This window comes from Engraulis encrasicolus, chromosome 16 (assembly GCF_034702125.1).
Source record: "Engraulis encrasicolus isolate BLACKSEA-1 chromosome 16, IST_EnEncr_1.0, whole genome shotgun sequence".
NCBI lineage: Eukaryota > Metazoa > Chordata > Actinopteri > Clupeiformes > Engraulidae > Engraulis > Engraulis encrasicolus.
The window spans coordinates 33,978,166-33,992,969 of record NC_085872.1 but is presented as its reverse complement, the minus strand read 5'-3'; the positions used below and the strand labels follow the sequence as shown (position 1 = coordinate 33,992,969).

The 14,804-nt window shown below is 40.5% G+C and overlaps 1 long non-coding RNA gene across 2 annotated transcripts in view; it reads left to right on the top strand.

Annotated features, from left to right (window-relative positions):
• LOC134466526 (uncharacterized) overlaps positions 1-4,874 on the top strand; it is a 31,994-nt gene extending 27,120 nt beyond the window's left edge. For both annotated transcript variants that reach the window (XR_010038325.1, XR_010038324.1), the window contains exons 2-3: positions 22-92; positions 4,508-4,874. This is a non-coding gene — a long non-coding RNA (uncharacterized LOC134466526). The remainder of the gene's footprint in view (positions 1-21; positions 93-4,507) is intronic.
• The last annotated feature ends 9,930 nt before the right edge of the window (positions 4,875-14,804 follow it).

The window sequence follows — 14,804 nt, the reverse complement described above, 5'->3', positions numbered from 1 at the left end:
ATTGTTTTGCTCTCTTATTAGATGATGTCCATAAAGGGGGACAGAGACACGGGGAGAGAAAGGCCATTGCATGGTAGGCCACATACGATACGGTAAGCTACATCCTGTCTGGCTGATTAATATTTATTCCTCTCATCTATCTCTTTCATGCTGATGGTGCCCTCTTCCGAGAAGGACCATTGTGTGTTTTAACCTTTTAACATGAGCTTTAATAAGTGGACATTTACATTTATTAACCTTCGACAACTGAAGGCCTGCTGTCTGTGAAATTTAAATGGATTGCACTGATTTACGTCACTGTCTCTCAGTGTCACAGTTGCTAGATTCCGGTATTTACCTGACCACTGCTGTTTCGATGGCACTTTTCACTCTGCCCCCTTCGCTCAGAATTGTGTTTGACCTTGAGTAGTTCAAGGACCTTGCACACAACAACGGGGTTGCTCGGAAACGGAATACACAATTCATCATTCTTTCGGTGTGGAGGACCTTTTTAGGGCTTTTTAGAGAAAGGAAACGAGTAGGGAGAGAGAGACTGGGAAGGATCGGCAAATGACCCGAGCTGGAATTGAACCCGGGTCGCCAACGTTGCAACCCAGTGCCCTACCGTTAGGCCACGGCAGGGCCATGATATAAACTTTTGAGCCTGTTGTCATATTACATTTCCAATCCCATCATAAGGAAGGCAATTCAGGTAATCAAAAACATGCCCCCCACTTATGTCCGCTGCCCCACCAACAAAATAATAATAATATCTTTTTAATAATTTATTTTGATTTGATCAACTTTGATGGAATAATGAGGGTATAATGGTAAAATGTCAATGTGGTGTCCCGGTGAAAACTTTGCACTGCAAATTTCAACCATATCAAAACAGGGTCAGTTCTTAACAAAGCATGCTGTAGATTAGTTTTGCATAATCCTACATTTGTCTTGTTTAACAATGACTACAAGAAATGGAATATCATTTTCACAGTAATTTGAAGAATTTAGTCACTTGTGCTCCTAAATTGTCAATGTGGAGCAATGGACATTTGAGAAGCCGTTTTGTTGGATGGATCTAGACATTTACAGTGTAAATCCAACTCATGAGTCATGATTCTGTCACCTCCCATCCAGGAAGTGTTTCGGCAGCATGCATATTAAAGGCGTATGCCACTATTTTGGGGCTTAATACAGTTAAAATCGTTGGTCAGGGTTTATAAAGGTGGTAAAGTGTCTTATTTTTCATGTAAGCCGTTGTCTTGCTTTAAGACAAGTTAAAAGAGGGAGCATGTCGCTAAGCTAGTGAAAGTCAATGGACCCGTGTAGCATGCTACAAGGATCCATTGACTTTCACTAGCTTAGCGACATATTCCCTCTTTTAACTTGTCTTAAAGCAAGACAACGCTTACAATTAAAAATAAGACACTTTACCACCTTTATAAACCCCAACCAACGATTTTAACTGTATTAAGCCCCAAAATAGTGGCATATCCCTTTAAAAAGCAAGTTCAGGAATAGCTTCTTTACGTTAAAATCTATTGCATTACAGCAAAAAGTAATCTATTACAGTAATGAATTTCTTTTGTAATGAGTTACTCCCAACACTTCTTATTTGTCACTGACCCTTGTCCATTTCAATAGTTATTATATCTGTCTCACCTTTGTGCCAGTTCCACATATGGGCATACCAATAGAAGCCTATATCTGCTGTGCCATATGCCTGGCTAGACACCATTCCTCTCCTAGCACCTCCCAACAACTACCCTGCTACCTCCCACTTGCTGATGAGCAATCGGAAGTGATTCAACCAAAAAACACCCCCAACACATGTACGGATACGCATGCACGCACGCACACACACACACACACACACACACACACACACACACACACACACACACACACACACACACACACACACACACACACACACACACACACACACACACACACACACACAGCAAGGTGATGGATACCGCGGTTGGTCATGAGGGGGAGTACTCCTTTCCACCTGGTTAGAGAAGGCATTCATCAGTGACTGATTTACATACACAGTCGTACGTGTATGTATACATTACATCTCATTTTTCGAGGGGAATTAAAGCTTGGATCCGTCCTGAGATTTTATCCTGAAAAAAATCAACAAAAAAAACATGGGGAAATAAAATATAACCACACAGGGCAAAGTGAACAGACAAGGCCTGATGGAGATTTTTCACACTTACAGTATATTAAAATGAAATGCACACCATTAACGCCAGATAGCGTAGACGATACTGAGCACATAACGAGAGGTGAACAATATTGTATAGTAAAATGGAAGCCACCATGTCCACGACTCGAAATTCTTAGGCGACGTGTTACACCCTGCAACAGAAATGGATGTACATTCCCACATAGGGGAAGTGTTTGCGTGATGCTCGGGAAGAAACCTGCCATCTGACGCAGATGGTGACACGTTTTACGCTGGCGTCTTCTGGGATTCCTGTTGCCCACTCTCACCAAGCTCACAAGTATGCTGTGAACTGCGTCAGAGCCCCAGATATTTTGTAGCAAGATGTCTCTCCCATGTGACAAGAAAAAAAATCTCATTTTCCTTATATGAACGCAACTGTCACCATCAAATCTCTTTACACACACACACACACACACACATACACACACACACACACACACACACACACACACACACACACACACACACACACACACACACACACACACACACACACACACACACACACACACACACACACACACTGTAGGCAGGGCTGCTGACAGATTTGGCTGGGCCCAGGAAAAGGCATCTGAAAGGGCCCCAAACCTAATACATACAATTATGTAATGAGGATCCAATTCTGGGCCCCCTCTCTTCCTGGGCCCGGGACAAATGACCCCTGTGTCCCCCCCTCTAGGTTTCCCTGCACATAGGTGTGCACAGATAGGGACGTGATGGTGCTAAAGCACCTGCCCTTTTGCCCTACTGGACAAAAAAAGGATGTTTTGGAAAGTTCCTCTTATGGACACAATTCCACAATGTACTGTGTTCCATGGTCCAGGTAGAGAAATTCTGAGGCAGTCAAGGTTACAATTTTTACTTTTTATTTGGCTACAATGCCTACGCGTTTCACTTCCATTCAAAAGGACCCATGTTTTTCCGATGGTATAGGTTGCCCTCTAGTGTCATGTGTGGACACTACATCAAGCCCATGGCTCCATTGCTTTGGCTCCATTGCTTTGGCTGCTGGTTTTGACAGTGGTGACCGTCAGGGCTTGACACTGGCACCTGCCAACCGGCCAAATGCTGGTAAAACTTGTCTGTGTCTGGTAACAATTTCAGTGTCACTAGCCAATTTGGCAGGTAGCTTATTCTATGGTATGACATATCAGAATAGCATACAGTATATTCTGCACTTTGCCCCTAGAGTATCAATTAATGGTAAGTTCAAGGAAAATCTCTTCTATTTGTTGGTTTTATTTCCATGTAGAAACCCATGCACTCATCTTGTTGCACCTCATCTTTTGAGATTAAATGTACAGTGTCATGATAAAATAATTGTGGCTAGTAGAATAGCTGGATGGCTAGTGACTCTGGAAAACTACTAGCCACAGTGGCCGGCAAGCGAAAAAGTTAATGTCAAGCCCTGGTGACCGTGGTACTTATAAACTGTCTCCTTAGGACCAGAGCTACTTTTAAATGTTGGAAGACTTTATTGGGGCTACTAGAGTATGTCTTTTGATGGTTTGAATTTTGTTAAACAAACAATGGGGCAAACAGACTGGCATTAATTCTAAGGTCTTCACTTGAAAGTGTGCTTATTTCACGGGCCCCCATGTGATGCTCCTTTATGAATCCTAGTAATACATTATACCAATTTATTTTCTTATGTCAGCGTGACCTGTTTTCAGTTTAAGACAAATGCGAAAATACCACATAGGCCTATGTAGGCCTATTAGGTTCATTATGTCTAACTATTTAACTTGAACACTTCAGAGTTTCTTTTGCCTTAAGACATGTAAAATACCACCACTGAAAAAATTGAGAGACCACTTCGAAATGTTCAGTTTTTCTGATTTTACTGTGGATGGGTATGTGTTAAAGTAAAGCAAACACTATTATTGATCATATCCCACATAGACAGCTGAACCAGAGGGAGACATTTTGGATTTATAAATTACAAGCCACAAAATATCTAGAACTGAATGAGGACCTTGATTTCAGTGTGTTTCTCTGATTTTATTTCGATGTGGGAGCCTTTCTCTACTATTTTTATATACCTTTTTCTCTTCCTTTGTTATTCCAGTTTCATTTTTTTCTGAAGTTGCTGCACACAATGCTTATTAACTTCAACACGGGATACTCTGAATTAGCCAATGATTTTATTTCCCATTGAGATTAGTAAGGAGGACACCTGCTGGAGGTTTTATATATGACACCTTTTACCTGAGCAGCTCACCTCACCTGCAATGTCGAGGTTTCTCATAGGTTAACGTTTTTTTTTTTTTTTTTAAAATATTTTTTTAGGGGCTTTTATGCCTTTATTTTGACAGGACAGTCGAAGATGGTGACAGGAAGCGAATGGGACAGAGAGACAGGGGAAGATTGGGAAATGACCCCGGCCGGACTCCCCATGGGTGGGCATGCAAGCCCAAATGTGGGGGGCTTAGCACGCTGCGCCACAGCGCCACCCCCTTAACCTACTTTTAAAAAACCTCTTTCTTCTGTTTGAGAACTGTCTGACTCCCTGAGGAAGGCTAGAGGACCGAAACATGTTGGAGTTTTTTAAAGGTTTCTGTAACCAAGCCATGTAATAAAAGGTTTTTTTTATTTTTGATAGAGGAGAGTTCTTGATGAAGGTATAGTACCGAAACGTCGTTTATTAAAGAAAGAACAGCGAAATGGTCAGTGTGCGGGAGTTTCTTTAAGTTGTTTGCTGAGTGACCCATGGGCCATCTCCGACGCACCTGCCAGCTGAGGTGTGCGAAAAAAGTCAAAGTTTAACGATAGAGGAGAGTGTCTTGCTATTGTTACCTTTTTCAAGCATTAGTATTTTATTCTATAAACTACAGACTAAATTTCTTATGAATTTCAAAAGAAAATATTGTCATTTACAGCATTTATTTGTCATTTAGGGCATTTATTCAAAATCACATAATGTGCAATGTTTCCAGACTTCAAAAAAGGCAAAGAAAACAAGATGATATTAACTTAAAAACAACAAAATAGTGATCTATTAACATAGGAAGAATTCAGTAATCAATATTTGGTGCAATAAGCCTGATTTTTAGTCACAGCTTTCATGCGTTTTGGTATGTTTTTCATATTTTTCTTGGATGACTTTTATCCAGGCCTGGTGCAAGAATTCAAGTTGCTGAGTTTGGGTTGATGGCTTGTTGTGACCATCCAGTTTCCTCTTGATCACATTCCAGAGGTTTTCAAGGGGTTAGGGCCCGCAGTTTGGGCTGGCCGTGTCAGGATATTGATCTGGTGGTCCTCCATCCACAGCTTCATTGGCCAAGCTGAGTGGCTGGAGCATTGTTATTCTCTCTCTCTCTAAAAAAAACAGTCCTCAGTGTTCAGGGGCATTGTCAGAACAGAAGTAAAGCCCAAGATAACTTTGTATGTGGCTTCAGGGATGCGACGTTCGAAGAGATGAATCTGCTCAATTCAAGCTTTGCTGAAGCACCCTCAGATCACCAATCCTTGGGCCAAATTTTACATCAAATCCAACACCTGGTCATCCAATGGTTAGCTACTGTAGATACCTGGAGAGATCTACAAACCTCAGTGTCTCTTGTACCTGCTGTGCAATTTGGTAGAGAATAAGTGATGATCTGAGAATGCTTCAGCAAGGCTGAAATCGGTCAGCTTCATCTTTGGGAAAGGTCTGTTACTGAAGCCACATACAAAGTTGGAATAAAACTGGCTTCCCTTTACTCTGACATCGTCCCCCAACCCTGAGGGCTGTCTCAGCAGTTTCAGCAGGACAATATACTCCAAGCCATGCAGCTTTATTAATTAGTGTGAGGATGGAGGACCAGATGAAGACCCTGTGATGGCTAGCTCAATCTCCATGCCTGCCGTTGAAAACTTTTGAAATGAGAGCAAGTGGAAGAGGAATGGTCGCAAGCCATCAAATAAAACTCAGCAACTTGACTTTTTGCACAGGGAGGAAAATTAAGTCGTCCAAGAACAATGTAAAGGTGGAGAGCATGCCGCATGAAAGCTGTGAAAAAACAGGGTTATTCCACCAAATATTGATTTTTGAACTCTTCCTAAGTTAAAACATTACTTTTATGTTGTTTTAAAGTGAATATCATCTTGTTTTATTTACCTTTTTTAGGTCCGAAAACATTGCATCTTTTGTGTTCTTTAGACCATTTGTAATTTAAGAACATAAATGCTCCAAATGAGGATTATACAGGTAGCTGGGCATTGCTGCCTGTCGGTGCAAATGGGTATTGTCATTCGAAATTCAGAATGAAACAATAATGTTTGTTTTACTCAAACACATACAGTACAGGCCAAAAGGACTCACCTTCTCATTTAATTAATTCTCTATCTCTTGTGGCTATTTACAGAACTTAGTACATTTTCAGGGAGGGCATCAAAACTGTGAATGAACACATGTATAATGTTTCGCGTAACAAAAAAATGAAAATATATAAAAAATAAAAACAATTATTTTAAAAATATCAAAAAATGCCAAAGTGACGTCAACACAGCAAAACTGAGGGCCTCACATGTTTCAACAAGCTTATTTTTCTGTCTAATTTCAAGTAAAAATACCCAGTCAGTCATTTTTAATTGATACAAGCAATACAAGAGAGATTTTCTTGATATGATAATGAGTCGCTTGGACAGCATAGCTGGTTGAAACAGTGACAAAAAAGTAAAAGTAAAAGTGAAAAACCCTGCCAGATATTCCCTCCAACACAGGTTTGACCTCTCCAATTAACTGGCTATGACTCAATATCAGATCAAGAAAATGTCTGTGAAATGCTTGTACTGGCAAGTGTTTAAAATTAGGTTTTAGGTCTCAAAATTCTAGTTCTACAATTCTAGTGAGTTATTGGAGGACTTCAATGTTGAATGAAAAAATATAAAAAATAATAACAATTATTTAAAAAATATCAAAAAATGCCAAACAGTGACGTCAACACAGCAAAACTGAGGGCCTCATATGTTTCAACAAGCTTATTTTTCTGTCTATTTTCAAGTAAAAATACCCAGTCAGTCGAGTCCGTTTTAATTGATACAAGCAATACAAGAGAGATTTTCTTGATCTGATAATGAGTCACTTGGACAGCATAGCTGGTTATCTAGGTGAAACAGTGACAAAAAAAGTAAAGGTGAAAAACCCTACAACAGATTCCCTCCAACACAGGTTTGACCTCTCCAAGTAACTGGCTGTGACTCAATATCAGATCAAGAAAATGTCTATAAAATGCTTGTATTGGCAATTATTTAAAACTAGGTTAAGGTCTCAAAATTCTACTTCTACAATTCTAGTGAGTTATTGGAGGACATGACTGACTGGGCATTTTTATTTGGAAATAGACAAAAATAAGCTTATTGAAATGTGTGGGGCCATCAGTTCTGCCGTGTTGACGTCAGGTGGATAGACAGCTGACACTGCTGTTGGACAACAGTTAGAATTATATTTTTTGGTAAGCACGTAATTCTCCATGTGTTCAAAAACAGTTTTGATGCCCTGCATGAAATACACAATGAAAATCCACGAAAATAAAGAGAATGCATGAATGAGAAGGTGAGTCCATACTTTTGGCCTGTACTGTACTTGTATCCATAGCCTGGCGATGCCATCCAATGTTCTCCACCCAAAGATTTTAGCTCCACACATCGTCTGGCAAAACATTTCATATAGATTTTTCTCCATTTGGTGTTTTATTTTTATTTTTTTTTTTTTACTTCTGAGCAGGGTCGGCCTCATCTTATCTGAAGGCTATGAAACCTTACTGTCAGGGCTGGACTGGCCATCTGGCATACCGGGCATTTCCCGGTGGGTTTTGCACCCTTTTGGGGCCCTATTTTCAGAAATATATATAGGGCTATATATATTTTTTAATTTAATAAATATTTCTGAAAATAGGGGCCCACAAGGGTGCGGGGCCCACCGGTGATTCAGTTCTGCACCGCTAATTATGAGGGGGCCCTTTAAGTCATAAGTGCCCGGGCCCTATTTCTCCCCCAGTCCAGCCCTGCTTACTGTATGTTCTATCTGGGATGCGGCATTGTACTCAGTAGGATGAGTAAACCCGCAGGAGAGCAGCCGAATGAACGACTGAAAGAGAACCTTGTGTTCTATCCGGGATGTTGCATTACTCCAATGCCAACAATCTTGCCATGCTCTCTCCTCACAGAGCTAGGGTCTTTGGCATGACCGTTAGAGTATATCCACAACTCTAGCGATGGGTCACACCCTGATATGGCCTTGCCTTCGGTAAGCCAACCCATATGCTTCTCACACTTTGAACGTCCCTCATATAACTCTCAACATACTTATGTCCTCCATGGTGTCTAACATTATGCATCACCCACCAGTAGCGTCCATTGAGATCACATCTCTGTGGGTCTCTTGTATGGCTCATCCGGTTGGCCTCAGGGCAAGTCATCCTGAAGCCATTTGTAGTGAAGAAGAGGAACCCTCTTGAACCCAGAACTCAAGTACTAAATACAAATACCAAGCACCCATTCTTTTAGGTAGTTGTTCTATGAACTGAATTGATGGGATTTTCTTTTACTTCCTGATCAGTGTAGACTAGAGAGTTTAGTTGGAGGCAACTGGCCTGCTTTTTGCACAATTGCAAGCCAACATTTGCGCACAAGATGTAAAGTGTGTCACCCCAAATTTCAGACGCACTTCCTCCGAGACTTGGGCAACTTGATTATACAGTGGTCTCCACTTCTGTCTTAAATCCTATCTGCACCTCCTGCTAGGCTATTGAGAAATGTGTCAAGTGCCTACAAGTAAATAAACGAATTGGAAAAGGGGTCAGTTAAGGTATAGATGACATTTAGGATATTTGCTATTTCAGGGGTTATTAGACGCCATGTTGAATTTTGACAACAGATGACATAAACATTGTGATAATGTAATGACGTAATGACAGTTATGTGCCTATCAATACAGTAGCCTATATTACCAGTAGGCCTTGGCATAATAACATAATCGTTTTATAGACCTTAAACCCCCAAATGTCCTTATTTTGCTATAATGTCGGCCATTTTTTGCTTCTAAAAACTAAAGGGAAAATGGAAACAGATTGTTTTGTATTCAGAGGGGGTCCTAAAAAAAAACACAAATTATCAGAGGGGCCAGCTCAGATTTGGGATGAGACACATTAGCTGGTCTTATAAAGAAGTGTTCAATGCTTTTTTAGATGTCAAGTTGAATTTTTACAACGGATTAAATCATTTTTGCATTAAGGTAATAGCTGACTGAATAGTCCTGTATCCATCATGAATATTACAAATAGGCCTACAAGAAAAAGCTATGGCTTTAGATACCTTAAAACACCAAATATGCCATTTTTGCCATATGTTTCAGCAATTCCTTGGATTTGATACGAAATATTAAGGGGGAAAATGGATTGTTTTGTATTCAGGGGGTCCAAGAGATATAGAAAAACACCAATTCAAAACATGTAGGCCTATGGCACATTTCTTTCAATTGCGTTCAATTGTTAGAATAACTGCATATCTGCCATCTTGGATTTTGACCGTTTCCACTTCAGGAAAAAATAGAAGCAGGTGGATATGAAGACTGGAATATGTAGTTAATAAAAAACACAATTAGGAAAATTTTATATGAAATGTTTACAGTACACTGTATTCCCTCATTCGGAGCTTTATTAACTTTGTTTTGGTCTTTATGGGGAGCATAAATCAGAAAAGAACCCCCCTGCAGTAAATGCTGCAGCACAGGGTCTTCAGGTCAATCTTTTTAAAAAGAAATTAAGAAAAAGCACAGCTCCAGTACACCATCATGCCTTCTTCCACTCCTCCCTTTGTGTTGAGACCCACCCGCAGGGGCGTAGCACTGGTAGAGGCCCCCTTCTGACACATGTCTTGCTGGAGTCTGCCATCGTAATGCTATAAATAATGTCTGGTCATTAAGTATAATTGTTGATAAATACTGAGTTTGCTGTTCAGCATAGAAATGTGCACGTTAATGGAGTTGGGCCCACAAAATATCTTAGAAGGGGTCCCTGCGAAATGTTCAGCAACCAAAAGCCATTGGCTATTAAAATAATTTATATTCATATTTAGATTTGCTGAACCCATTATGCTCCATTAATCAATAAAATATCAGTTGCATTCACAACTATTATTAATCAAAAATGGGCAGAGGAATGATGTGATGGATTTGACTGTGACAACACTTGCACTACAGTAACTGGCCTATTTTAACCAGCAGATGGCGCTCTATGTCTTACTGTGAGAATTAGCACGCGAGTGCCACTCTCTGGAACTGATTACAAGCGCAGAGATCAATCCCAGACTGCTCGTGTGTGGTTCAGGGATATAGCTTGTAACATTTGGACTTAGATATTGGAAATGGATGAGAGAGTCAGGGTGTGGTGTGGTGGTGGAGGGTGGAGGGTGGGGGAGTCTTAGGAGATGAAAACAGAGTGAATATACATTGCCATCATTATTGCTTAAGGGTATTAAAAATTATCTGGCTGTTCTGCCAAAAACGTCCCCAGTGATGGGGTTCTTCTTTCCCTTTCGTGACTACGCAGTATTTTTTTTATTATAGCCTAGCTCAAATAGCAAAAGAGTGTTTGTTGGTCGTATGACAAGGTAAATATTCACACAATTATCAGTATTTTTTTTTTTTTTTTTTTTTTTAAATGTAGTTGGCACATTACATACAAAGGCCAACACTCAATTTAATTAAACATGTTGAGTAAAGGAGAACAGAAATAACTTCTGGGAAAGTAGGCTACTTGAAATGTTCATTTCACAGCTTTTCCAAAGATAGGCCAACTACCAGAATGTGAAGATACCAGACCAAAGGCATACACTATAACAGAGAATGCACTTAGTCTGTAAAAATCATCTTTATTGAAAGTAAGACAGAAAAAATAGACTAGTTTTGTAGTGAATTTTTTTTGTGTTTTTCCCATGACAACTGTTGACAATACAAAGAATACAAACAATAATACCACACTGCACACATTTTTAACAGTGTTTTCACTTGACATCTAAACTATGTGCCACATGCAGGTGCAGAGAACGGTAGCCTATATTATAGAAATTGCATGCTTTTGCCTCGTCTTGTGCCAAACACAGTGAATTTATGATTGATCAACAAATGTTATAAAACCAAAAGTTTTTGGTGGCTATTGTCCATGATCAATGTGACCACAGCCACACAACCACAACATGTTTAATTTCATTTCAGTTTGGGAAATGTGTAAGCACTTTTCAAAAAGAAAAAACATGTTCGGCTTGTCCTATTTCATCTCTATGTCTAGATATGAAAGGCAAGTTTGTAATTGCGCAAGTTTGTAAAATAATGACTTATTTCTTTAAACCACATTCACAGTATCAGACACAGGGTTTGTAGAGTAGAATGAAAAGCTATATCTTTCCCCCTGTCTCATCTCTCTGTCCCTTGATATCCATGCATGATGGCACTCATCTGTTTCTCTCTCTCTCTCTCTCTCTCTCTCTCTCTCTCTCTCTCTCTCTCTCTCTCTCTCTCTCTCTCTCTCTCTCTCTCTCTCTCTCTCTCTCTCTCTCTCGTGTGTGCGTCCGTGTGTTTTACATCCAAACCAGTACCCCCACAAGCAATCAGCACTTCAGAGGGAACTAGCATCCTTGAAATATTTGTTTTTCATCAAAGTGAGGCCAAAACATGGAGCGCTAGCTATTTGACTTGTTTTGAATAAAATTTTAAAAAACCTTACTGAGAAGAGTAGTCCAAATCTGTGACAAATTGTCATCAGAACGACACATCGGAATACGGGGACAGAATGTACACAGCGTGGCATGCAAGAAAGAGAAGCTGTGGCCGAAAAACCCCATCGCTGAAATGAGGGGGGGGGGAGACAGGCTGGCTCCGGGACACGGCACAGACCTCACACTCCCGCAGCCCCGCAGCCTGCCCTGGCCCGTAGCACATGCTTTTTGACACTTGTCATTGGCTGTTCACCCCAACCATTCATCTGGAGCCTCCCAGGGCTACCCCCTGGCGGCGGGATGGAGAGGGGGCAGAGAGAGCCAGGAAGGGAAAAGAGCGAGGCGGAGGAGGTTAAGAGGATGCAAATCATACCCATGTGCACCACGCAGTCAGCAAGAGGATAAGGAAGTGTAAACTAAAAATATAGAGTGCACCCAGCAGTAATAAGTTGCAGAACTGAGAAAGATAAAGGGAGAACAATGATACGGAGAGATGGCTCGAGGATTGCTAGAAGATACTGGTTTTCCTGGGATGGATTGATTGACTGATAGGTTGATTGATAGGTTAGTTTGAGTCATTTATTGATTGATTAATTGGTAGCCTTTGCTGTTTCTCCTTCCTTAAGGCCTCTGTGCATATGCTGCCCCTGCAGTGTCTTATATTCACTCAGCATTGCGGCCTGAAGGAAGCAAATCTGTTCTCTCATACTCATACTTGCTTCAAAGGACTTTCACACAGAGACAATCACCTGATACAGAAATGTGTGGCCTGTTGACACCGAACCAGAATTTGTGAGCTGACCACATGTAGTGGCCTTAATTGCTTTGGTTTAAACAAACATGTTTGATTTCAGTGAGATTTTTTCTTGTGTATGTCTTTTGTCAGGTTCTTGACAATAGCCGGATTTCTCAAAACTCTGCCTTTCTCTCGAGCTCCTATTGGTGTTTACAGTGTTATAAATAATGATGACCCCTATTCTTTCATTTGAATGGGGCTGAGGTGAAATGTGCAAAGTCCAACTCAAACAGCGTGCTGAGAACGAGGAGAGGGAAGAGTCCAGCTTGAAGCTCTTGGGGACGCCAAATTAGAAACAAGTCCAAGAATGTCAAGAATTCAATTGTAAGAGGCAATGCTATCACCCCGAAACACTGCATTTAGATAGTTAGACGGAACAGTTATATCACACACCATTGTCTGTATTGTTGTAGCCTGCACACGCCTGCTAAATCTGGCGCATCATCTTCAGGAGAAGCCAGATGATGTGACAGACATGCAGTGATTTCATTGTCAGAGGCACACCATGGCGTAGATGATGGGCCTAGCCTATATACAGTGTTAGTTTGCTGAGGACAAGGCAACCTTGCCAGAAGTTGCAGTATGTGAAGAGTAATGGATGCAAGCTGTGGTTATTACATTAGCTACCATAGAAAACCCAAAATCCTACTGTTCTACTCCGACACAGTGGTTAGGCTGCAGCAAACAGTGCAGAGACCCCCCCCCCAACAAAGTGAAAGACCAAAACAGGAGAGTTTCAGACAGAGGGGTTATTTCCTGCATGCAAACATGACATATTTTCATGAACAAGTTTCAAAACTGAGCAAAGAAATGGGCATGTGCCTCAGATCTGAGAAGCAATGGAATCCAGCAATGAGAGAAAACCCTCGCCACTTAAATACCCGGCTACCCTATCCGATCACCCCTCTGATGTTGCCGTGTTGGATATATCTTGCTCAGACATGATGGACTTTGCCAGACCCTCTCAGCCAGTCCATAAACACTGCATAGGTCTCAGGGGACCTGCTATGTGCTCCCAATACAGAGCTGACACTTTTTTTTTGCTTTACAATGAATGGTAACTTAAGTTGTGATAGGCCACCGCTCATCTGTTTAGAAGGTGCAGGATTCAGTAAAAAATTCTGTATAAAAAGAAGACAATTCGCACACTTCAGGTCTATTTTTGTGCAAAGAAGCTTTACTTGACTTGCGAGAATGGATGAATGGTAAAAACAGTATGGTTGATGAAAGACGATGGAAAGGAGAAAAAGTAGTCTAAGACTGACAGGTACTTTATGCAAAAATCACCTCAACTTATAACCGACCCACACATGGGCTTGCTTTATTAGCATCAATGACATGGTTTATGTTTTCTTGTAAACTTGAATATATAAAAGCTTACAGCTAATGGCACTATCTAGATGATTCAGATTGTGCGTTTAATAATTATGCATGATGTAGTTTCTGTTAATTTGTCTCCATGTCCCAGTATAGATAATAATAGGGCTGTAGGCCTATTTCATAAAAATAAAATAAAATAAAAGTTCCGGCCTGTGATGAAAAAATATTACATTGTCAATCATTTCATGAAGTGACTAGGGTAATGTAGGCCTTGCTGTAAAGTTGTGGGGCTCTTAAAATATTGTTATTGTTATGTTCCTTTTGTTTAACTTCTCTCAATATGTTTGTTTTAACTGGGCTCATTTTCGGGCTACATTTAGTGTGGATTACCACAGTACAGTTGTTCTCAACTGAGCTTGGCCTACTATATTATTATTAGCCAAAAGAGGTAGCCTATTACACATTATCAGTGCGAAATCTATGTTGAATGATGGAACAGTAGAAAATGTGTTGCTACAATAAACGCTCCTGAAATTCACCGAATGTCTTATCTGTTAGACACAGAGATTATTTCTAAAACCTTGTTGTCCATTATTTAACCACCTAATTGTATTAACGTGTCATATCGGAAACGTATCTTTGCCTAGACAATTAGCACCCTTGTTTTTCGAAAGATGTTCTAATCCATAGGCTACGTGTCCTTCCTAGACCCATCCATGCCATTCACTTACAAAATAAATAAGATAGGCCTAATCATTGCGATGGCATTTCAGA